Source organism: Mobula hypostoma, chromosome 11 (assembly GCF_963921235.1).
Source record: "Mobula hypostoma chromosome 11, sMobHyp1.1, whole genome shotgun sequence".
In the NCBI taxonomy this organism is placed as follows: Eukaryota; Metazoa; Chordata; class Chondrichthyes; order Myliobatiformes; family Myliobatidae; genus Mobula; species Mobula hypostoma.
The window spans coordinates 28584454-28611196 of NC_086107.1; positions in this window are offsets into that span (position 1 = coordinate 28584454).

Consider the following 26743-nt stretch of genomic DNA (forward strand, 5'->3'; position numbering starts at 1 on the left):
GAGGATAGCTAAAAGGTGATGGGTGAAGTTTATATCAAATATTGTTTGCCACTTTAAATATAAAGCAAATTTCATTCCCCAAATGTAATCTCAGCACAGACATGCATCATGAACTGATGTCAAATAAGCCAGAAACAATGGATGGATGATTTGATATGGCTATGTAAATACATAGACTGTAGGAGAGTTATTTCATTATACGTTTCTTCATTTGTTCTGTGCCATGTTGTATGACATGGGTGATCATGGCTCTATGACCATACTTATTCTTGGCAAATTTTTCTACAGAAGTGGTTGCCATTGCCTTCTTCTGGGTAGTGTCTTTACAAAATGGGTGATCCTAGCCGTTATCAATACACTTCAGAGATTGTCTGCCTGGCATCAGTGGGCGCATAACCAGCACCTGTGATATGCACCAGCTGCTTATATGACCATCCACCACCTGCTCACGTGGCTTCACGTGACCCTGATTGGGGGGCTAAGCAGGTGCTGCACCTTGCTGAAGGGTGACCTGCAGACTAGCAGAGGGAAGGTGACTTATAATATCTTTGGTAGAGATGTAACTCCACCCCACCACCCATTACTGAAAAGTACAATGTCTTAAATAAAATTGTAGACAGTAAAAGCTCTAACATCTTGCAGTCATTTGCAAAACTTAAGAAAGTTGTCAAGACCAATATAAAAAGAATTTATTCTGTGAAAATACCTTATTTTGTGGCTCAAACTCTATAATGGTTCCTTCTGGGGGTCAGTATCAACTGGCAACAACAGTGAATTTCAGCCTTCCTGCAAGCTTAACAACATCCTTCCAATTTTTCATGAAGCTAAGTGATCTCACAAATAATCAGTGGTGCCTAATCAATAAGCAGAGAACAGAGGCACATCTGTAAACATTTCAACTACCTGTTGACAATGTATTTTCAATTATCAGGTACAATTGAAACATATTCTGTGTTGACAGAACTTATGGAGAATAGAAAAATGGTATAGTCATTTCAGTTTCATTACAACCTACAATGAAAGCCAAACCATTGTGTGATCAGTGTTAATAATATTCTCTTCTGAACAAGTACATATCAGGAGGCTTTTGAATTTCAGACAGATTTCTGAGCACCATTAAAATGTTTGCTTGTGGATATTAACTAGCTATGGATTGAGCTTCAACTTTTCTTTGAAGAAGTACTTGGCATCTTGCAACCCCAGGAATCTTCTTCTTCTACATTCTGCTGGCAATGAGGACAATATGCTTTTACTTCTGTTCCATAGAAACTGAGGCGATTGATTAGGACAGTGTTGTAAAATGCAGACGCATGAGGTGGGAACTGCCTGAAGTGGTGGGTGGATAGGTAGCTTCTGAGATAGTATACTTCTTCTTCCATTTACACATGCCTTCTATGTTCCCAGAGCATGAAGCTGAGATTTGCAATTCCATCAAATTGCAACTTCAAACAATCACAGACTGAGGATTCCCAACAGTCAGCGGGATGTTGCAAATTTTCAAGGTGGCTTTGATCACATGTCTTGTCAGCTTGGTGGATTATCTCTTCCTGTGGCAGAGCTCAAAGTATTACGTCTATTTCAGGAGTTCTGCATTCGACATTTAAGTGACTTGGCATGCCCAGCAGAGACGAGCATAACTAAGACTTGGAGAGAATATTGACAGTGGTTTGCTTATCCTTCCAATAGGTTTGGATAAGCTTGCAGAGATAAAGTGGTGATATATTTCCAGTGCTTTCAGGTGACTGCTCTATGTACTACAGGTCTCACATTAAACAGTTAGGGTTCACTGCTACTTGGTAGAATTTAGCCAAGTCTGGAGATCTCGATCATCAAACAAGCTTTTATTTAATTGACCCACGGCTGTGCTGGCCAATTTGAGGGTAAATTTCATGAACTATGTCTGTAATCCAGTGCTAGCACTTCTGTAATTGTCCAGGTTTGACTAGAAATGCAATTATGACCTTGCATCAATTTATAAAAATTCAAAGTCACGTTAAATGAAAGAAAGCATTGTAAACACAACTCAATTTCACCAACAAACCAATACTCTTCCATAAGTAAAGTAGGAGTGTGCAAAGTTTACAAGCCGTTGGCTTAAATATTCAATGGTTTCAATACCAGTAGTGGTTATGTGGTGAATAAAAGTTAAATAAAAACACCTTTGTTGACAGAAGCTTTATTAATTTTAAGATATCTGATTCACAGATGACAAATCTAAGTAATACCTTTTGCTTCGACATGAACAAGACCTACGTTAGGTCTCAGCTGATGATAGGTAAGTCCTTAAGTGTATCCTGGATGCAGCTTCGAGGGTAGTCTCAGAATTTTCTCCAGATAACGACAGCTGAAATACCAGCCCACATATACCTAACCCAAAAGTTTATGCCAATGAATCTTGGACATAATCCTCAGGAATATCCTCTTATTTTATGTAAGATATTGTTAAAAGTTTGAATCTGAATTAGAATTATGTTTATTATCACAGATATATGTCATGAAAATTTTTGATTTGTGGAGCAATATATAGAAATTACTATAAATTATAATAACAATATAATAAATAAATAATTAAATAAATAGTGCTAAAAGAGACCAAAAATAGTGAGGGAGTGTTCGTTCAGAAATCTGATGACAGAGGCAAAGAAGCTGTTCCTAAGCTGTTGAGGGTGATTTGGTTTGATTTGGATGAGAGAATAGATGGCTTTATGGTCAAGTTTGCAGATGATACGAAGACAGGTGGAGTAGGCAGGTAGTGCCAAGGAAGCAGGGTGCCTGCAGAAGAATTTGGACAGATTGGGAGAATGGGGAAAGAAGTGGCTGACAGAATATCGTGTAGGGAAGTGCATGGTCATTACTGCTCCCTCCGAGCTGGAATGCCTACGCACACAGAGCCTATGCTTCCATGCAGCAGAAATTTTCTTTATGTCATGTAAATGTGCAGAAGAGCATTAATAGTATTAATGGTAAGACTCTTGGCAGTGTGGACGATCAGAGGGATCCTGGGGTGTGAGTTCATAGGACACTCAAGGCTGCTGCGCAGGTTGACTCTGTGGTTAAGAAAGCATACAGTGCATTGGCCTTCATCAATCGTGGGATTGAGTTTAGGAGCCGAGAGGTAATGTTGCAGCTACATCGGACCCTGGTCAGACCTCACTTAGAGTACTGTGCTCAGTTCTGGTCACCTCACTACAAGAAGGATGTGGAAACCATAGAAAGGGTGCAGAGCAGATTTACAAGGATGTTGCCTGGATTGGGAAGCATGCCTTATGAGAATAGGATGAGAGGTGACCTGATATAGGTGTATAAGATGAGAGGCTTTGATCGTGTGGATAGTCAGAGGCTTTCTCTCAGGGCGGAAATGGCTAGCACGAGAGGGCACAGTTTTAAGGTGCTTGGAAGTGGTTGCAGAGGAGATGTCAGGAGTAAGTTTTTTACGCAGAGAGTGGTGAGTGTGTGGAATGGGCTGCCGGCGACGGTGGTGGAGGCAGATATGATAGGGTCTTTTAAGGGACTCCTGGATAGGTATATGGAGCTCAGAAAAGTAGGCGGCAATGGGTAACCATAGGTAATTTCTCAGGTAAGGACATGTTTGGCACAGCTTTGTGGGCCGAAGGACCTGTATTGTGCTGTAGGTTTTGCATGTTTCTATGTTTCTATGTGAAATCTAAAATTACAGCCATGGGAAACATACAAGTACAAATACAGGCAGTACTTGTCAAAAGAATGCACTGCCATTTTATATCGCTTTGCACAATGCAAGCAAGATGTTACAATTAGAATATCAGCTTCACAAACAAGTTCACTGCTATTTATATCATTTTCATGTAGATGTAACTTTTGTTAAAAAGAAATAAATAAAATGACAATGTCTTTTGAAAACTTACAGTAAGAAACACATTTTAATCAACTACTCTCACAACACACATCAAAGTTGCTGGTGAGCGCAGCAGGCCAGGCAGCATCTCTAGGAAGAGGCGCAGTCGACGTTTCAGGCCGAGACCCTTCATCCTGACGAAGAGTCTCGGCCTGAAACGTCGACTGCGCCTCTTCCTAGAGATGCTGCCTGGCCTGCTGCGTTCACCAGCAACTTTGATGTCTGTTGCTTGAATTTCCAGCATCTGCAGAATTCCTGTTGTTAATCAAATACTCATCCAATTCTACATCTAGAATTTGAAAATTGCACTAATACACAGAAACTAAATATTTAAATAAATTTCTTGACCCACATTGACTTGATATCCATGCAAGAAATATTAACAGATCAACCCTTCAATGCAAAAGGGGAGAACATTACCTTTGAATGCTTGTTCTCAACATATGCAAGAGTATTGAATGCTGGTTTTAGTTATCTGTCTGCATTTAGTTCTGTTGTAGTTAATAGAAGTGAATATATAGGTCATAAAACATAGATCAGTGATACTTCTGTTCTCATTCAGCATTAGCGACCAAGGTCAAACTTCTCTTTACAGTGTTTCCCCTGTAACTTGTGACTTGCAGAATCACTAGAAACCAATTTCCATAAGAAGTTGTGATTGGAGATGATGTGGCGACCCACTTTCTAGCACACACGAACCGGCGCGTGCCGGCAGAGAGGCCGGCCCCAAAAAGGGCGCCAGGCTATCTTCAGCAGCAAGGGGAAAATCCCTTGCGCGGGAAGGGTCTGCAAATATGCTTTCCCCACAGTAGTCCTGCCCAGGGAAGGCGGGAATGGGAAGGTTTTAAAGGAGGCCATGAAGTTTGAATAAATCTCTTTTATCACAACTCCAACTCACCGACTCCATGTGGTTATTCTAGCGCTGTGTGTAGCACACCGCTACAATTGGTGACCCCGGCGGCCCAAACGATATTTGGATGAGAGATGACCGACGCCGCATCTGTTCACGCAGTTTCGTTAAAACTGCCAAGCTTCTGGATGCTGCGACTCCGCTTATGGTTCGAACAAGCAGAAGCACAATTCCACATTCGGTAGATAACCTTGGATTCCACTCGCTACTATTACGTGGTGAGCTCCCTCGACCAGGAGACAGCAGCACAAGTTGAGGAGTTTATACAGTCGCCCCCGGAGGACCGCAAATACACAGCATTCAAAGCCCTGCTCATAAGGACTTTTGTACTCTCACGGCGCGAGTGAGCTGCTCGCTTACTGCACCTGGATGGTTTGGGAGACAGGCTGCCATCGGTATTAATGAACGAAATGCTGGCCCTGGCTGAAGGACACAAACCCTGCCTCATATTTGAGCAGGCGTTCCTAGAGCAACTGCCCGAGGACATACGCCTGCTGCTGTCCGACGCAGATTTCAGTGACCCCCGGGAGGTGGCGGCCTGGGCAGATGTGCTGTGGAATGCCAGGAAAGAGAGAGGGGCATCCGTCGCACAGATCACCAAGCCCCGTGCCCAACGACAGACCAGACCAGGCCCGGCAGCAGAGCCTACAAAACCCGGCGACGAGAGCGAGGAGTCCAACAAACAATGGTGTTTCTACCACCAGCGGTGGGGCACGGAGGCCCGCCGCTGCAGACCGCCCTGCAATTTCCCGGGAAACGCCGGGGCCAGCCGCCGCTGATGGCTACAGTGGCTGGCCATCAGGACAGCCTCCTGTACGTGTGGGACAAGCAGTCGGGATGCCTCTTTTTGCTCAACACCGGAGTGGAGATTAGCGTTTTACCTCCAACGAGTTACGACACCCGCTACAGAGAACCGGGACCCACCTTGAGGGCCGCAAATGGCAGCACAATTCGGACCTACGGCACCTGCATGGTGCGGCTACAGTTCAGCTCCAGCCAGTTCACGTGGGACTTCACATTGGCTGTTGTGGCCCAACCACTCCTGGGGGCGGATTTTCTGTGAGCCCACAACCTGCTGGTCGACCTGCAAGGGAAGCGACTAGTGCACGCCAAGACTTTTCAAACGTTCTCCCTGGGTGAAGCCAAGTTGCCAGCCCCACACCTGGACTCCATCACGCTGTCCGACGACAAATTCACCAGGGTCCTGGCAGATTTCCCATCAGATCTGACACCGCAGTTCACGGCAGCCATGCCCAGACACGGAGTACAGCAACACATCGTGACCCAGGGACCACCCCTCCACGCCTGTGCTCGAAGGCTCCCCCCGGAGAAGCTCCGACCGGTGAAGGAGGAGTTCAAGAAGATGGAGGAATTGGGGATCATACGACAGTCCGACAGCCCATGGGCCTCCCCACTGCACATGGTGCCCAAGGCAACAGGGGTCTGGAGACCATGCGGTGACTACCGCAGGCTGAACGAAGCTACAACGCCAGACCGCTACTCTGTGCCACACATTCAAGACTTTGCAGCAAACTTACATGGCGCAAGGATCTTTTCCAAGGTAGACCTCGTCCGGGGTTACCATCAAATCCCGGTACATCCTGACGACATCCCCAAAACAGCACTCATCACCCCGTTAGGCCTGTTCGAATTCCTCCGAATGCTGTTTGGTCTAAAGAATGCCGCACAGACGTTCCAGCGCTAATGGACGCGGTGGGACGCAACCTGGACTTTGCATTCATCTATTTGGACGACATCTTCATAGCCAGCAGTAGTCGTCAGGAGCATCTGTCCCACCTCCGCCAGCTCTACTCCCGCCTGAGTGAATTCGGCCTTACAATCAATCCAGCCAAATGCCAGTTCGGACTCGACACCAGCGACTTCCTGGGCCACAGGATTACTAAAGACGGGGCAACACCTCTGCCTGCCAAGGTAGACACGATCCGCCACTTCCCCCGACCCAACATAACCAAAGGTCTGCAGGAATTCATGGGTATGGTGAATTTCTACCACCGTTTCCTCCCCTCAGCAGCCCGAATCATGCGCCCCCGTTCACCCTGATGTGGGGTAAGGGCAAAGACATTACCTGGGACGAAGAGGCCGCGGCCGCTTTCGTTAAAACCAAAGAAACCTTGGCAAATGCCGCAATGCTAGTGCACCCCAGAACAGATGTTCCTACTGTCCTCACGGTGGATGCATCCAACACAGTAGTCGGTGGAGTGCTGGAACAACTCATCGAGGGTCGCTGGCAACCCCTGGCGTTCTTCAGCAAACACCTACGACCACCTGAACTCAAATACAGTGCTTTCGACCGGGAGCTATTGGCACTATACCTGGCAATCCGGCATTTCAGATACTTCTTAGAAGGTAGGCTCTTCACCGCGTTCACAGACCACAAACCGCTTACCTTTGCGTTCACTAAGGTGTCCGACCCCTGGTCGTCCCGCCAGCAGCGACATCTGTCCTACATCTCTGAATACACGACAGACATCCGGCATGTCCCAGGAAGGGACAACGTCGTGGCGGACGCACTATCCAGACCTACCATACAGGCCTTGTCCCAGGGGGTGGACTATGCAGCGCTGGCAGAGGCACAGCAGGCAGACACTGAGATCCCTAGTTACAGAACAGTGGTCTCCAGTTTGCAGCTCCAAGACCTCCCCGTAGGCCCAGGTGAGAGGACCCTACTATGTGACGTAGCTACCAGCCAACCCCGCCCCGTCGTCCCAGCAGCCTGGCGCCGGCGGGTTTTCGAGTCCATTCACAACTTAGCGCACCCCTCCATCAGGACAACCGTCCGACTGGTCTCCAACAGGTTCGTGTGGCATGGGCTTCGTAAACAGGTCAGTGAATGGGCCAAAACGTGCATGCAGTGCCAAACGGCCAAGGTGCAGCGGCACACCAAGGCTCCGCCGCAGCGGTTCGAACCCACCCGCCGGAGGTTCGACCACATCCATGTGGATATCGTGGGGCCCCTGCCAGTGTCGCGAGGAGCGCGGTACCTCCTAACTATGATAGACCGGTTTACCAGATGGCCAGAGGCAGTCCCGCTCACCGACACCACCTCCGAATCCTGTGCCCGAGCACTGATTGCAACCTAGGTAGCACGCTTCGGGGTACCAGCCCACATTACCTCCGACAGAGGCGCCCAGTTCATCTCCAGCCTGTGGTCAGCTATGGCCAGCCTTTTAGGATCACAGCTACACCACACAACTGCCTACCTCCCACAGTCGAACGGACTAGTGGAGCGTTTCCACCATCGCCTGAAGTTGGCTCTCATGGCCCGCCTGGAAGGGCCTAACTGGGTGGACGAACTTCCCTGGGTCCTGCTCGGAATCCGCACGGCGCCCAAGGAGGATCTGCACACCTCGTCGGCCGAGTTGGTGTATGGCGCACCCCTGGTAGTCCCAGGAGAGTTCATACCAGCCCCAAGGGGGCAAGAGGAAGAACCCACAGCAGTCCTGGACAGACTACGGGAGAGGCTCGGTAACCTGGCCCCCATACCCACTTCACAGCATGGACAGAGCCCGACCTGCGTACCTAAAGACCTGCAGAACTGTAAGTTTCTTTTTGTACGACGGGGCGGAAACACCGGGCACCGCTACAGCGGCCCTACGAGGGGCCATTTAAGGAGATCAGGAACAACGGGTCCACGTTCGTGCTGGACATTGGAGGGAGAGAGGAGGTTTTCACGGTGGACCGACTCAAACCGGCCCATGTGGACTTGGCGCAGCCGGTCCGGGCTCAGGCACCGCGGTGCAGGGGCAGACCTCCCAAACAGAGGCCGATCCAGACTGTGGACATTGGGGGATGTATCGCTGGTTCTGGGGGGAGGGGGTTATGTGGCGACCCACTTTCTAGCACACGCGAACCGGTGCGCGCCGGCAGAGAGGCCAGCCCCAAAAAGGGTGAAGAGGGTGCCAGGCTATCTTCACCAGCAGGGGGAATATCCCACGTGCGGGAAGGGTCTGCGAATATGCATTCCCCACAGCAGTCCCGCATGGAGAGGGAGGGAACGGGAAGGCTTTAAAGGAGACCGCGAAGTTTGAATGAATCTCTTTTATCGCAACTCCAACTCACCGACTACGCGCCATTATTCTAGCACTGTGTGTAGCACACCGCTACAATGAGTTAAAACGCGATTGAGTGAATTTGGATTGGCATTGTCCCTTTCCTCCACCTAACACATCAGATAAATACAACGAAGTGTGGTTGGCTGAAAGTACAATAACTTCAAATAACACACACAAAAAATGCTGGTGAATGCAGCAGGCCAGGCAGTATCTATAGGAAGAGGTACAGTTGACATTTCGGGCCGAGACCCTTCGTCAGGACTAACTGAAAGAAGAGATAGTAAGAGATTTGAAAGTGGGTGGGGGAGGGGGAGACCCGAAATGATAGGAAAAGACAGGAGGGGGAGGGATGGAGCTAGGAGCTGGAAAGTCCCTGTGTTTGCGTACAACAACTTCAGTTCAGGAACAAAAGGTTATATTGCTCTTAGCACCAAATTTTGAATTAAGCAACATTTGGCTCAATCCAAGTTTGCCAGCCAGCCAATTTACTAAAAAAAATCTTTAATAGTTATTCTGTAAGGAAATTTGCTGTGAAATTTGACTGTGTCACAGTCCAAGCAAAGATGAATTTCTTAAAAGGATAACGTAATTGCGACTTCTTGATTAGCATAATTTGAAATTTACCTGATATAGCATTTCTTCAACTGGTACTCTAAAAGTAACAGCTAATTCTTTTCTGTCTATTAAAATACCCTTAATAAGGCAATAATTAAAAAAATATTTATCCTCTTCTCGGCATCACAATCACTGGCAGCCTCATTTCTCCTCTCAGTGGTTTAGATGGCACAGATATGTTATCACACCTAATACCGATCAAATGAAGAAAACTAGTCAACTGAAACTCTTTCAATTACCTCTCTTTTTCTGCCGTCACTTACAATACTGAAAAGTGGCATTTCCATTCATAGTCCATTGGGGCTGAAAGGCAAGGAATTAAAAAGTAAATAACTTTGGTAGATGTGCGGCCACTTGTTAATTCTCTATTGAATTAAAATGAAAGTGAAAAAATTAAATTGAGAAAATGGCAAACTCCAGATTGAACTAAGAAATAAAGTATGAAAATACAATGGGAGGGGTTGCAATAACTCCAGTGTTTCTCATTTTGAAAATAGATCAAGTTTAGCCTGAATCGGTCAGTAAGATAAAAGTCAGAGCAAAAAATACACATACTGCCTTATTATAAACTTTGCTGTGCAGCTGCTTTATTAAGAACTTCAGACGTAAACTATTTGTGGAATATCTTTGAATAATTACTGCTCAGATCAAAATCAGAACCAGAATCAGGTTTACTATCACCGGCAGGTGTTGTGAAAGTTGTTAATTTAGCAGCAGCAGTTCAATGCAATACATAATATAGAAAGAAAAAAGAAGTAAATCAATTACAGCTATATATATTTCTGCAAAACAGAAATCATATAAAAAAGTGAGGTAGTGTTCATGAGTTCAATGCCTATTTAAGAATCAGATGGCAGAGGGGAAGAAGCTGTTCCTGAATCGCTGAGTGAGTCTCTTTAGGCTTCTGTACCTCCTTCCCAATTGTAATAATGAGAAAAAGGTTCAATGTCCATTTAACAATTGAATAGCAGAGGGGAAGAAGAAGCTGTTCCTGAATCACTGAGTGTGTGCCTTCAGGCTTCTGTACCTCCTTCCTGATGGTAACAATGAGAAGAGGGCATGTCCTGGGTGATGGGGGGCCTTTATAATGGACACCGCTTTCTGAGGCACTGCTCCTTGAAGATGTTTTGGATACTATGCAGACTAGTGCCCAAGATGGAACAGACAAATTTTACAACTTTCTGTAGCTTTTTTCAATCCTACACAGCATAGCGCCCTGCCCCATACCAGACAGTGATGCTGCCTGACAGAATGTTCTCCATGGTACATCTATAGAAGTTCTCAAGTCTTTTAGCTGACAAACCAAATCTCTTCAAACCCCGAATGAAATATCACCGCTGTCTTGAGATTTTACTCACTTTCCATTTAGTTTTTCTCAGTGTAGGTTCAGTGAAGAAAAAATAGCTTCAAACTATTGCAAGAGTAAAAAATAAATATTTATATTATTCGTTGTCATATTAGTTGATCTATCCAATATAAACTTGTAGTGAGAGATGGATGATTTGGACATGTTCATCTGTCATTCTTTTGGATTCTGATTGAAAGAGCTGAAATGTTGACCTCCTTGTATCTCCTGTTCTCATTGGCCTGTAGTGTCAGTGGAGATGGTGGGAGTGATGCGGAAGGACCCAGTGTGAAACCAAATCTCTGAGTGCAGCTTGATTGGCTGGGCTAAATCAAATGGAAATATTCTTGATGAGAATGTAAAACCTTTCCCTTTATAGATGTTACAAACTGTTCACAACTTAAGGCTGCATTGGATGTGGTCATGGAGTGGGTGGTCATATGAAAAAAAAACATGATGAAGAAATTTAATTGTAGTATTTAAGCATTATTAACATGAAAGGTATAGCTTTAGATCGGTGTAAAGCGCACTGAAGTTGACAGCCACCACGAAAACTAAAAACATGGATAAGATCAGTAGTGGTTGCAGAATTTGTCACAGCACTGTAATTTTGGCGTCTGCAGTGTAAGATCATGTGTGGTTTAAAGATGAATAAAGTTAATCTCCAGTTATTGAATATAGTCAGTTTAATATTTGAGCTTGTATGTTGGGTACCTACATTGAAGCAATTCACAGCTCCTAAAAATACTAGATAGTTTCCAGGTGATGCTTAATGTGCTTGTTGCATCTGTACATAATCACAAAATCTTGGTATGTTAGAAAGTGCATCGACCATCAAGAAGTTTAGCAGAGTGCCGAGAGTGTTAAGCATACCGATCCAAAGAGGCACTCAAAGTTACAGAATAGAAGTGTCCATTTCAGGTGTCCACTGAGGGGAAGTGTGGAAGCTTCGCTCAGTGGTTTTGGTAGACATCCATTCAATATATAGTCATAAAATAGATTTAAACTTTGTTCCATATCTTCTTATGGTCCAGCCTCAAATGGAAGAGCTCTATGACAAAGGCACTGAAAAAGAGATCTAGGGAAGGTAGATGAGGTACCATCAATTGTCTCAAACTTTTTCAGGATTTTCTCCTATGCTCTTGATTGTTGCCTCATTCCATCAAAAGTGGCTCCGATAGACATACTAATTGTGGAGCAGACAATCTGCAATTAGATCAGCTGACTCTGGAGACGAAGGTGGAAGAAAATCATTTGCTGTAAAGCAATCATCACAACGTGCTAGAAAGTTTACTACTACATGATAAGGTTTAGACGTTGAGGTAAGAGGTTAGAGTGGGGAATAGAAGAAGAGGGATAGGGAAGAGAAAAAAATATTTTACCAGAATGAGAAATCGATGTTCATGCCATCAGGTCAGGGGCTGCCCAGATGGAATACAAGATGTAGTTCTTCCAATCTGGGGGTGGCCTCATCATAGAATGGGAATTGAAGATAAAATTTTTTGGAATCGACTGGATGTGCTTGACAATTCTTGACAGATTTCACCAATGTAGAGGAGGTTGCATTGGGGGCACTGGATACAATTGACGACCCCAGCAGATTTGAAGGTGAACATGGAATATAGAAGAGTACAGCACAGGAACAGGAAATTCGGCTCACATTGTTGTGCCAAACCAGCTAAAAGGCAAATCAAATCATCCAACACTAATCACTCCTACCTACACCACGTCCATATCCATCTTCCTTACATCTATGTACCTATCTAAACATCTCTTAAAAGCCTTTAAAGTTTTTGCCTCTACCACCATACTAGGCAGTGCATTCCAGGCATCCAAAACTCTCTGAGTAAAAAACTTACCCCTCACGCCCCCCCTTGAACCTACCCCCCCTCACCTTCAATGCAAGCCCTCTGGTATTAGACATTTTGACCCTGGGAAACAGATACTCTGTCCCCTCTACCTATGCCTCTCATAATTTTGTAAACCTCTATCAGATCTCCCCTCAGCCTCCAAAACTCCTGAGAAAGCAATCAAAATTTATCCAGCCTCTCATGCTAGCACATGCCCTCTAAATGAGGCAGCATCCCGGTGCATCCTCTCCAATATCCTTCCTATAGTGGAGGTGACCAGAACTGTTTGCAATACTCCTGATCTGGCCCAGCCAAAGTTTTATAAGGTTGTGGCATAACCTCCTGACCTTTGAACTCTTGAACACAATGCCTTGAAATGTTACCTCACCTGGAAGGACTGTCTGGGGCCCTGAATGGTGGTGAGGAAGGAGGTGCTGGGGCTGGTGTGGCACTTTGGCCGCTTGCAGGGATAAATGCTGGGAGGGACAAATGGATTAGAGAATCATGATCCCCACAGAAAGTGGAGAGTGAGGGAAGGGGAGGGAGGTAAAAATGTGTTTGTTGGTAGGATTCCTTTGGAGATGGTAGAAGTTGTGGAGAATGATATGTTGGATATGGAGGCTCAAGGTGAAGAACAAGAGGAACTTTACCATGTTTAAGGTAGTGGGAAAATGGGGTGAGTGCAGATGTCTAGGAAATGGAGGAGATGCGGGTGAGTAATAGTCAAGATAGCCATGGGAATTGGTAGGTTTATAAAAGATGTTGGTCAGCAGTTTGTCTCCAGAGTTGGCGACAGAGATCAAGAAAGAGGAGGAAGGTGTCAGAAATAGATCAAATGAATTTAAGGGCAGGGTGCAAGTTGATTAAATTGATGAGCTCAGCATAGGTGTATGAAGCAGCACCAATGCTGTCGTCAGCGTAACGTAGGAAAAGCGGGCAGTATCACCAAGGAAGGCTTGGACTATTCTACGTCGCCAACAAAAAGGCAGGCATAGCTTGAGTCTGGAGAAGGTGGGAGGAGCTGAAGGAGAAATTGTTGAGGGTGAGGACCATTTCTGCTAGACGGAGGAGTGTCGTGATGGAGGGGAAATGGTTGGCTCTTTTATTGAGAAAAAAGCTGTGAGTTATAAGGCCTTGTTGATGGGTTTAGAAGTGTATAGGAACTAAACATCCACAGTGAAAATGAGGTGGTCAGGGCCAGGGAATTGAAAGTTAGTGAGGAGATCGAGAGCATGAGAAGTGTTGCGGATGTAGGTGGGAAGGGACTGAACCAAAAGGGATAGAATGGAGTCAAAGTTTGAGAACATGAGTTCAGTGGGACATTGGTAGGTGGAGACAATGGGCTTACCTGCACAGCCAAGTTTGTGGATCTTGGGTAGGAGATAGAAGTAAGCAGTATGGGGTAAGGGAACTAAACTTTTCCAATGATTAGGCATATATAAAAAGCTGATAAAAATTCACTTAAAATCACAAACAACTTATGCAAATTAATAAACCATTAATATCAATTAAAGCAAAACAAATAAGCATCCTTTTAGTGTAGGTTAGTGCCACTATTCAAACGGATTGGGCCATGCTACTTGTACCACTTGTGGTCATTGTAAAGCTGAGGGTGTGAGTACAAAATGATTCAGGACTTTCAGCTCAGTATGCTACAGAACGACCCTGAAAGTGGTGTGGGGACCAGTGACATAAAAGGAGGTCAGGTATGTCTGCATCTAGACCTCAGGCCATTGTATAATTCCATTCTCTGCTGTCCACAGACATGACGAATCCACTGACAAGTACACATACTGTATGCTTTGAGGCACCTCTGATTAGGTGACAGCATGATTTGAGCCTGTGTATGTGTACTGCACGCACCCAAATGGATTGCAAATGGTTGCCTGAAACCACATTATCAGCCTCTAGAGGTTATTAGCTTGCTTTAGTGGTAGAGCAGAATACCTTAGAAGGAAGGCACTCTTCAAATCCCTTTTTAACTGGAATTGTGTACAGAGGAAGTGGAATATGTAACCTATAAAAAAGAATGTTTGTGTAGCTTATAGCAACTTACACCATAGGAAGCTTGGTAAACCTCTTCACTTGCTAGTTTTTGAACAGATTGCCTCAATGACATCCCTTATACAAGTAGATACATCACTGATATTTTCGTCATTGGCTTTGGAGAAGGTAACAATAACAATTGTTTTGTTGACCACTAAAAATGTGGTTTTCTGCCTACCCAGATTCAGTTGACAGATTTCAATGATAACCTTCCTAAAGCAGAGATATCTCAAACACTGAATTTTGAATTTTGATGGACTATTCTCCCCTCAGCCTCCAGACTTCAAAGGAATGAATTTAATGGAAAAGTGCAATATGGTGATGCTACTTCATTATACATTGAACACTCTTTGGCCAATGAAAGATTTGGAGGAAAGTGAGACATTTATGTCGTTGCTGTTTGTAAATTGGCCACTGAGATCGTAAGTGCAATCATCATCCTTAATTCTAAATAGTTGGCAATAAAAGCACTGTATAAATGCAAATTCTTTCTTGTTGTATCTCCCAAGGGCACGGGCAATAGACCGTATTATACAGCAAAGACATCAGTGGCCTTGAAGCCTACTTGTGAGGTTACGATTAAATTTATTCTCATAAGATTAATGACATTGCTTTCTTCTTACTTACTCATGCACTGAAGGAATATAGAAGATGATATCTAAATCGATTTTCAGGAGGTGTTTGACACATAAAAGTGTGGTTAACAAAACTGAGGCTTGATCGATAAAAGAGTCAAAGTCAGCCTGGGTACAAAATTAGTACAAGGCAGAAAGTGGAGTCACAATAAACAACCATTTTCAGATTAGCATTTTATATCTGGCTGTCTTTCTCAAGGGTTAGTTTTAAAACTATTTTAATACTGAACAACGATAATGTTTTATTATTTTAATAAGCGATTCAACACAAGAATAGGCACTTCTGGCCCAACTTTCACCCATGTGACCAATTAACCTACTAACTTGTATGTCTTTGGAATGTGGGAGGAAACTGGAGCATCTGGAGGAAACCCCTTGTGGACATGGGGAGAACGTACTGTATGTACAAACTCCTTACAGGTTAGTACCTCGATCCATTGGTTCTATCCCATCAAATCCTATGAGGGCCTGTGACCTTCTCTGTCCTGTCAGGAGAGGGCTGTTAGCTGATATATTAATATGCAATGTTCCCTCTAAGGGAACATAAAAAGTTGTCACCCTCTATCTCGTTGGCATGTTAAGTATATTTCACAGTGATACACAACCACATTTCCATTTCTGGTTTCTGATGTGGACGATGCTGACAATGTGGAGTTTGCAATGATTTGCCTGCAGATTTTAGAAGTGCCTCATTTATACTGGTTTTATTGAAGAAATTGTTCATGCTGTTGTCACTGGGCATAAAAATGCACAGCACGAGATTTTTGTGCACACTGGTATTACAAATTAGAGGGAACATTGTTAATAAGCATAAAATATGCTTGATCATAGTTGGAAAGTGCTGTATACTATTCCATTCACCACCACTAGAAAGATGTGAAAACCCAAGGGAAGATATGGGAGATATTTACAAGCAAGCTTCTAGGAATGAGGCTATAAGTTTTAAGTTGCGAAACAAATGTTGTTCTCTTTTGGAAAAAGTTTGAGACAATTGAATAACTCTTTGCTGCTGGAAGTCTAAAATAAAATCAGAAGATTCTGAAAATGTTTGGAAGGTTCAGTCAAGTTTATGGAGAGAGAAAAATAAAGTTAATGTTTCATATTGATGACCTCTCTGATGAAACCTTCTGTTTCTCTCTTGACAAGTGAACTATTCTGCCAAGCATTTCCAGCTGGTTCTGTTTTTATTTAAAGTTGAAAAGCAACAAAGGTTGGGAGACCATTTCTCTGTATTTACCCTATTAACAGATGCTGCAAGTTGAGAACCCAAGTGAACACAGATTCAGAGATGGTGAAAAGAAATGGCATGGGGATGGTGTGAGAAGGGTGGGTGATTTGAGAGAAAAAAACACTTTTATTTTGAATAGATATAATGGGAACAGAATAGTGCAGATATCAGAAATGCAGCCTCACCGCTCCAGGGATCTAAGAGTAATCCTGACTTCGGATGCCAACGGAATAGACTTGCATGTTCTCCCTGTGACCACATGGGTTTCCTCTGGATGCTATTATTGCCTTCTACATTGGAAGGACGTGTAGGTTGAATGATTAATTGGCTCTTATACATTTCCCCTTGTGTGTAGATTAGTGACAGAATCTGGGAGGTGGTAATGGGAGTATGGGGAGAATAAAAAAAAGATTAGTATAATAATTGCTGGCATAGACACAGTGGACCAAAATGCCTGTTTCTGTGCTGTATGAGTCTATAATTATTTGATTATGTTCTGAAAGGGCAGAAAAAGCAGATTAACTTGGAGCTTACTAAAAGAAAATAGATAGGCACGAAGGAAAGGAATAAAGCAGGGCACTGGGGAAACGGGCAGGGAACCGGGACTGAGTTATGAAGCAACAAACAATCTGCTGGTGTAACTCAGCAAGCCTCCTTTGCTCTAATATGAATTTACCTTCACTGGGTTGGCTGAATGGCTTTCTTCTATGAAGTGTAAATACACTCAGCGGCTATTTTATTAGTCGCCTACTGCATGTTCATGATTTTCTGCTGCTATAGCCCATCCACTTCAAGATTCAACATGGTGTGCATTTAGAAATGCTCGTCTGCATACCACTGTTGTAATGTGTGTTTATCTGAGTTACTGTCGCTTTCCTATCAGTTGAACCTGTCTGGCTATCCTCTACTTTCTCTCACTAACAAGACATTTTCACTGACAGAATTTCTGCTTATTGTATGTTTTTTCTTGTTTTTTGCACCATTCTTTGTGAACTCTATAGACTGTTGTGTATGAAAATCCAAGGAGATCAGCACTTTCTGAGAATCTCAAACCAATCTGACTGGCATCAACAATTATACCATGGTCACTTAGACCACATTTCTTTCCCATTCTGATATTTGGTTTGAACAACAACTGAACCTCTTGACCATGTCTGCATGCTTGTATGCATCGAGCTGCTGCCATATGATTGGCTGATTAGATATTTGCATTAATGAGCTGGTGTTCAGGTGTGTCTAATAAAGTAGCCACTGTGTGTATGTAATGATTAAAGCCAGAAATAAGTAACTTCATTTTACAATATAAAAGTGCGGTTTAGATTTTGCTCAAAGTGAAGGGTGCACCTACTGATTTCATTTTGTTACCACATTACAGTGAAATAACCAAAATAGACTGAACAGAAGCCAGCAGAATGATGTCAGGGGCGATTAGCTGCATGTCTAATTGTAACAGGCTGAACATTTGAAAGCTTTATCTGGGGTTTGGTTCATACAAAAATATGCTGCCTAACATTCATAAATCAGCAGCAAGGACAGTGAACATTACTGAAGCCATATAAGATCTTCAGCTTTCCTTCACACTTCGCAGAGTCAGGATAGCTTCAATGTGTGTCACAACCCAGGAGTAACTGTTCAGAACGGAGAAAAACTTCTTCAAGCACATGAAAGAAGAATGTAATTATAAACTATATATGATTGTCAGATTTGAATTCTCTCACATCCATCTTCAGAAGATGTTTGGAAACCCTACGTGCAGATGGTGAGAAATTTTTGAAATGCTGAGCAGTTTTAGGACAGAATTAAATGTGAAGAATGAATATAGAATGACATCAATGATCGTTGTTACGTTCAGAGACCTTGGAAGTATCAACTTAAACGATAAGGAAGACGAACTATGTTGGAAATCAAAAAGGAAGCATGGCCATTATGCAGCTAACTAAGTAGAAAGAAAACTGTTAAGAGCCATTATAGATTCCTTCTGTGAGCTGTGTGGTAGGATACCTTCACAAAACTTGCTACCTGGGTCCTGGTTCTGTTTTAAACCATTTCTTTGTTGCCAACCGTCCGTGCCAGTGTCATTACACAGCTGTGGGCTCTGTTTTCAGATGTGTGTAGTCAATAAATAAATTCATACTTCTAATAATGCTCTTTGCTGAACTTGCATTCACCCATCACATTTGATTGACTCAGGACTGGTGAGCGCACTCAGTTCTACATTAATGTTTTTATGAGTGCTTGAGAGTACCCATTTCATTTCTGGCTCAATAAATGAGACAAATTCTAAGCTCTGAAAGTGAAAGCCATCACCTTACAGGATCTACTTTGGAACCCTGTTTATGAGGACTGCTAATTTATTTTGCAGAAATGGTATCAGCACATTGAAATCCTGTTAGCATTTATTGCTTCAACAATATTAGAAATAAAATGAAACCAACTGAAAATACTGGGCATCCCATAGCACAGCTTTGTAATTAGCTGGAAGACCTGAACTAAATTGAGTAGAGCAACTTGTTCTTTGAGTGTGAATTTACCCTAGCTATCCAAAGCTCCAACATCATTAATGTTGAAGCAGCAGTTATACAGCATAATGCAGCCATAATCACTGCTGCCAACCTCTCATTACAGTAAGGGAGAATTTCACGTAATTTATGAAGCTATATCCCCTCTTAATTAAAGGTGTGGGTTATTTTAAAACAGAAGCTTTAAACATGTAGGATGGATAACAGCACATGAACGTTGTCTTAAAGATACAGAAAATGTAAAGTAGATTATAGAGTAGGTTACATGGTCGGCACAACATTGTGGGCTGAAGGGCCTGTATGGTGCTGTGGATTTCTATGTAAGGGATATGATCAAAATAAAATCTCTCAAAAGTTTATTTTTAAAAAAAGCTCCAAATGAAATAAATCATAACGATGTGCAGGGTAAGCACTTCTTCTTGTCTACCTTTCTTTTGCCATGGGATTGAACTACTAATAGTTGTGGGAGAGTTCGACACAGGTTTTCAATAAACAATAACAGAACAGAATTTCTGAGCTGATGCACCTTCAAGAGAATTGAAAGATTACAAGAGTATAATGGCTGATACTTCGATAACCATTTTCTAATTTGTGACCTTATCCCCATGATTTCATTTTTGACTCTTTGGGCTGTGTATGTATTGGAGGGGAGCATTGTGGAGTATTAATTAGCTAACAACCTGATAAGCACGAACTCTGGAGACTAACCAGCTCCCACCTTCCAAAGTTCATTTCTGGCTCAGTGGTCATTTCACCAATGCTGGTGACTGACCAGATCACCTCTCTAACTGCAATGTAGCTGAGAAGCTGTCTTTTTAAGGCAAACTCTGTTGGCTGTAATCAGCTGTCTCCAAGCTCCACCTGTGAAACTGAATGAAGTTTACGCCAGCCCTTTCCCACTGACAGTTTTGAGTATGCAGTACTTGTCTCAGTTCATTTTTGTCTATGATGGATCAGACTACGTTTGCTTTGAAACCCTTGTAATAGATGACATATCTTCATTGACTGATTCTACAGGTCTGTCTGCATGTAACCAATTTTGCGACTTTCACCCTGCTCTTTTGATTGAAACATCTCCATTCTAGTTGCTTATTTTGAATGTATGCAGTTTAGCAGCATATTCTCACAATGGAAAAGTCATTTATTGGAAGATTTACCATTGTCACTCAAATCTCTTCTTATAAAATTAACTGTGGACTTAATCTGCATATTGAAGAACTGATCAATAAGTTTCATGTCTACAATGAAAATTTCCAAATACTTCAAGGGTGAATACAGAATTATTGGAGCAATAATTATTACTTGCGAATTTTACTCAAGGTTCAGAGAAGAGATGGTCAAAATGCAACAACTATACATTATCTTTTCCTACATACTGTTCAGAATCAATTGAAATGAGGATCTGTAATCAATTTAATTAAATGCTGCCACAAATATTCCAATAGTTAGACTGTGTAAAAGACAACTCTGTTGAGAATGCTTTGTTTCTTTGTTCAGTTTACTTTATCATATTTAAATGTCTGATGTAATATCAAAACCATGAAATATTTTGAACTTTCTATCATATGCCCAGGAGCTTCTCCAACAACAGATTTATTTTCACCACTGAGATTTACTCAGTGACTAGTTGCATCATTGCCTGGGTCGGAAAGACCAATGCCCTGGAATGTAAAATCCTATTCAAGTGGTGTTTTAGTATTGAGGCTTTCTGAAGATTTACATAGATATTACTGTGTATCCCTAATTATTTAATTTTATTGTGTAGTGCCTTTGGGATGATATCAGTTGCAGATATTACTATTTGGACATTGTATACCCTGTTCATGTTCCAAAGTCTTACAATGTCTTTTTTTAATTTGGCATATTTCTGGTGTTTTTCGCTTATTGATTTCCGCAAGTTATGTCTGTTTGGAATGGCTGTATCTATTAAATAACTTGCTTTTGTTTGTTTGACCTATATTATTATATCCGGATGGTTATTATGGATTGTCCTATCTGTAATAACTGATCGCTCATAATATAATTTATTGCATTCTGACTCTAAAACTGGATCAGGCGTCTATACATAGTAAGGTGTGATATCTTTATGAGTTTGTATTTTAAAGTAAAATTTTGATGAATAATGTTTACCATATGATTGTGCCTGTGTAAGTAATCAGTGATGTTCAACTGCTACAGGATCCTCTAATGTGTTGGATTGTTTCTGTTTTCTTTTCTCAGCATTTTCTGCATTTATCTTCTTGAATTTGTTGGTCTTTTATTTTGTATTTTTGATTATTTTTTGTGCTAACCACCTGGTCCTGTATTGCCACAAGGAACCCTTCTGTTTCTGGGAGGAGTTCTCCAACTCTGAGCCAGGCATTTAAAATTTCCTTGCTGACATCTTGTCTGCTCAGATCATAGGGATGTCTTCCATGGAGGTTTATGCTCTTCCATTGGTTAACATTTTCTTCAATAGTGATAATATCTTCATTTTTCTGGGTTGAGATCTCATTTAAATTTAGCGGTGTAGCAGTGTATACTTCTTATCAGAATTACAAATGCTTGCGCGGAGTGCTGATTCCTGTTTTCATTCATTAAAGTATATCCTAAGAAGTTTTATCTGACTGCTGTGTAGATTTTTAATGACTATTAATCCTCTCCTCCCTTCTGTCCTAGTTAGTGTTAATCTAAGCGCATTCGAATGTACATAATGTTTTCTGATATTTGCCATTTCAGTTCTTATTTTTCTTTGTAAACTTTTCAGATCAGTTTTGGACCACGATATTATGCCAAAAGAATATGTTAATATAGGTATAACAAAAGTGTTTATTTTTACTGTTGAGCTCTGTTTGGCAGATTTTCTTAAGCCTTGAAGTAAATTCTGTCAAAAGTTTATCCTTTATCGCACTATGATCTATTTTCTTACTTGTTGATATCTCAGATTAAATTGAATTGAATGGAATTGACCTTATTTCTTACATCCTTCAAATACATGAGGAGTAAAAATCTTCACATTATGTCTCCGTCTAAATGTGCAATGTGCAATCGTAGTAATTTATAATAATTTATAATAAATAGAACAGTCAATGTAGTATAGAGTAACCTCAAATCAGCGTGAGTTCTTCAGTCTGATGGTCTGGTGGAAGAAGCTGTCCCGGAGCCTGTTGGTCCTGGCTTTTATGCTGTGGTACTGCTTCCTGGATAGTAGCAGCTGGAATAGATTGTAGTTGGGATGGTTTGGGTCCCCAAAGATCCTACGGGCCCTTTTTACACACCTGTCCTTGTAAATGCCCTGGATCATGGGAAGTTCATAACTACGGATGCACTAGGCTTTTCGCATCACTCTCTGCAGAGTCCTGCGATTAAGGGACATACTGTTTCCATACCAGGCAGTGATGCAGCCAGTCAGGATGCTCTCAATTGTGCCCCTGAAGAAAGTTCTTAGAATTTGGGGGACCTTACCAAACTTCCTCAACCGTCTGATGTGAAAGAGGCACTGCTGTGCCTTTTTCACCACACAGCTGGTGTGTACAGACCATGTGAGGTCCTCGGTGATGTGGATGCCCAGGAACTTGAAGCTGTTTACCCTCTCAACCCTAGATCCATTGATCTCAATCCCAGATATTTATATGTTTCATATTCATCCATTGGTTGTATTGTATCCTGCTGCTCTGTTTTGTATTCTATTAGCTCTATTGCACTTTTTTATGTTTAATGTTCTGCATTTATACAGTCCAAAGTTCATGTTTATACATATCTTTCAAAAATAGTTCCACTATTTGAATTAATTGCTTTAGCTTAACTGGTGAAGGAGCACATAATTTCAAATCATCCATATGTAGGAGGTGTGTTAAATTAGAAACAACAAAATGAGCTATACCTTGATACCTAATCTTTATCCGATACAGTAAATTAGAGGGCGCGGTTAAATCTAGAGAGAACCACAGTGGACTTAGAGTTGCCATGAAAAATGCTTCGGCTTATTTTGATAATGGTAGTTCTTTTTTGGTTGTTAAACAGATAGGGTATTATTAGTATGCCAATGTTTCATCAGATATTTCAGGAATTTCATAAATATTGAGTGCAGTTTATATATATTAAGAACTTCTATTGACCATAAGTGTGTGACAGAGTCAAATGCCTTTCGGTAGTCAATATAGCAATATGAAAGATTTTTGCTTTCCCACTGGGCCTGATTTCGAACAATGGAATCTATTATCAGTTGTTCTTTACATCCTTCCATACCCTTATGCATCCTTTCTGCTCTTCTGTAGGTACAAACATTTGTATATTGTGGTTATCTAAGTGAGTGCTGATCAGTTGCGAGATACACAATGTTACAATTTTATATCCAGTTTGTAAATAAGTGATAGGATGATATTTTGATGAATATTTTGTGATTTCCCCTTTAGGTAAAATATATGTTTTACCTTCTGTCAAAAATGTAGGTACTTTTTCAGGATTTTTAAGAAAATTGTTGATATGCATTAATAGGTACGGATGAAGGCAAGTAAATTTTTACACCAATAATTATGAATACTATCACTTCCAATACTTTTCCAGTTGTGAGTATTTATTATAACCTCTTTCAACATACCCATTGTAACTTCAGGTACTGCATTTCTTCAATCCTGTGTGTGCGTTCTTTTTCCTCCCTAATCCTGCTCGCTTCTTTATTGTGCATCACCCTGTTTGACCAGACATTAGACCAAAAGTTCATTATCGCTGTGTTTGTTGGCAATCCTGTGCTGGAGTTGGTGCTATTTGGTGTGTCAAATTTAGTTTCAATTTCCTATATAAATCTTTTCATTGTTTTTGTACTGATAATTTTGTCTCCTTTGTCTGGTGCATTTCATGTATCTACTTAGTTTGGCTTTCTATGCATCGAGCTTTTGTTTTAGCATATGTGTAAAATCTACAATGCTTTTGTTAGGCTGATTGTATCTTGTATGGACCTCATATTTCCTTAGTATTTCTTTTAGCTTTTCTCTTAACTTTCTTGCTCAGGTTATCCTTTTTATATTCCATTAGATGGTCTATTTCTGATTTTAATCTTTTCTGCTAATTCGGTTTTCTCATTTCATTGCTCAGCTTCTCAGTTTCTAGAATGAGTGCCTCTAATTTGGAGCCCTTGCTCTGCACTGCCGTTAATGTTGCACTGTATGTTATAGTGTGTAGTTCTTTAAATGTTTCAAATTTTCCTAAATGTTGCTTTAATATAATAATGTGTTTATTAACAATCTTTGCACATCTTGATGACGTATTTTGTTTTGGTATGTAGGGTTTTTCGTTTGGTCAATGCCAACATACTCTGTTAGTGTGGTGTTAAGTACTGTATTAGGATAATTTTGTCTGGAAGCTCAGCTTTGTCATCAGCATTCTGTGAAGGCTTTTGATCTGTGTTGTTGCTTGTTTATGTCCGATTGTGAAGCTGTTGAAATAATTGTATTTTCATCAGTGCTTTGGTAAGGTTGCATCTTCATTATTCTTTTGTGTTGTATCGTTAAGGTCTTTTGGATTGTCTCTTTCTAGCTCTTGTGCAACGTCATGTTTTATTTGGTTTAACATGTCCATAGGGATTAAGCTATTTTTTACTATCACACTACGATGATCTGCTATTCGTTGAGCATTTCCTTGCATGGAAGGATATTGTGCTATAAACTGTTGATGAAGTTTGTCCCTGTATCCTGTCATGCCAGTTCTCAAGTTACTCAATAATATACATGCATCATGAACATGTTTACTTCTAAGAACCATTTCATGGTGTGTCTTTCTTGTCTTATCTGCTTGACTGGTCTCAGGTGTAAGTGGACTAGTCCCCTAAGAAGCATTGGCAGAAGTCACAGCCTCAGATGATGGTCAGCTACTTTGAAAGCTGACTGTATCTTTCTCAGGTTTTCTGCTGTCTGCCCACCTATTCAGCAGTGCACCAGTAGCAGCTCACTTACTTTCATGCTTAGCGCTAGCTCCAGGCATGACCTGATGATCTCCAGGCAGCGGCTGTATTACACTATTCTATAGGCGTCACTCCATTTCGAAAGCGAAAGGATGTTGTTTTTTATTTCTACTGCCAGGTTTTAGTTTCAGTGCAGTTTTTAATTGATTCTGTTGAATTTCTTCTACTGTGAATGCCCGTAAGAAAATGATTCTAATCGTAGTATATGGTTACTTATATGTACTTTGATGTTAAATTTACTTTGAACTTTGAATTAAAGAGCAATCTATATAAGTCTATAGCAAAGCAGGAGGAGTTTTTGTCCACCATTATTTTAAAAGTCTATTTAATTAAGCTCTTCCCTTCATCTATCCCCTTTTGTAAGTATCTCAATATCTTTTCCCACTATCCTTTCAGAAAGATTAAAATAACTTGTAACCTTTCTTCTTCGGGTATAACATTCCTTGTTCTGGAAACCCATTTGCATCTCAGCTTCTAAACTTTGTATTGTCATGTTCCTTCTTCTACAAAATCATATCATGGCAGATTATAAACACAAGAGATTCTGCAGATGTTGGAAATCAAAAGCAACGCACATAAAATGCTAAAGGAACTCAGCAGCTACAGCGGTATCCATGGAAACGAACAAATAGTCAATGTTTTGGGGCTGACACCCTTCATAAAGACTCATGATTAGTGAAGATTAGGCAGCAACATAATTATGAATGAATAAATAAATACTACACCAAAACAATTTGGTTTGATCTGAAAAAAATCATTGTACTGTTCTGCTGTATAGAATGTTATACTGAGAAAGGGCAACGTTAGTTAATTGACTTGAAGCCCCAGTTTTATTTTTGAACAAAATCAACATGTTTATTTAGGTTTTATTTCGAGATACAACACCCAGCAACTCACCTATTTAACCCTAGCCTAATCACAGGACAATTTTCAATGATCGATTAACCTACTAAGCGGTATATCTTTGCGCTGTGGGAAGAAGCTGGAGACCCAGGAGGATACCCACGCAGTCACTGGGAGAATATACAAAGCTCCTTACAGAGAGTGCCAGAAATGAACTCGAACTCTGACGCCCTGAACTGTAAAAGCATCATGCTAACTGCTACGCTACTATTAACAAAGAAGTTCACGATTTAAATTTCTTCTCGGTTTTCTGTCTGCCTTGGTAGTTAGAAGTAGATGGACCATAGATCAATGACGTATTTACGCTCAGTGGCTACTTGATTAGGTACACCTGTACACCTGCTCACTAATGCAAATATCTAATGAGCTAATGTGGCAACACAATGCATTAAAGCATGTTGAAGGGGGTCAATTGTTGTTCAGACCAAACATCAGAATGGGGAAGAAATGTGATCAAAGTGACTTTGACTATGGAATGATTTTTGGTGGCAACCAGGATGGTTTGAGCATCTCAGCAAATGGTGAACTCCTGGGATTTTCACGCACAACAGTCTCAAGAGTAGGGATTCCCAACTTGGGTCAATGGACCCCTTGCCTAATGGTACAGGTCCATGGCGTAAAAAAGTTGGAAACCCTGCTCAAAGGATGGTGTGAAGAACAAAACCTTCCAGTGAGCAGCAGTACTGAGGACGAAAAGTCCTTGGACATGAGAGAAGCCAGAGGAGAATGGCCAGACTGGTTCAATCTGACAATCTGATAGGAGGGTGACAGTTATAAATAACCATACACAACAGTGGTGTGCAGTAG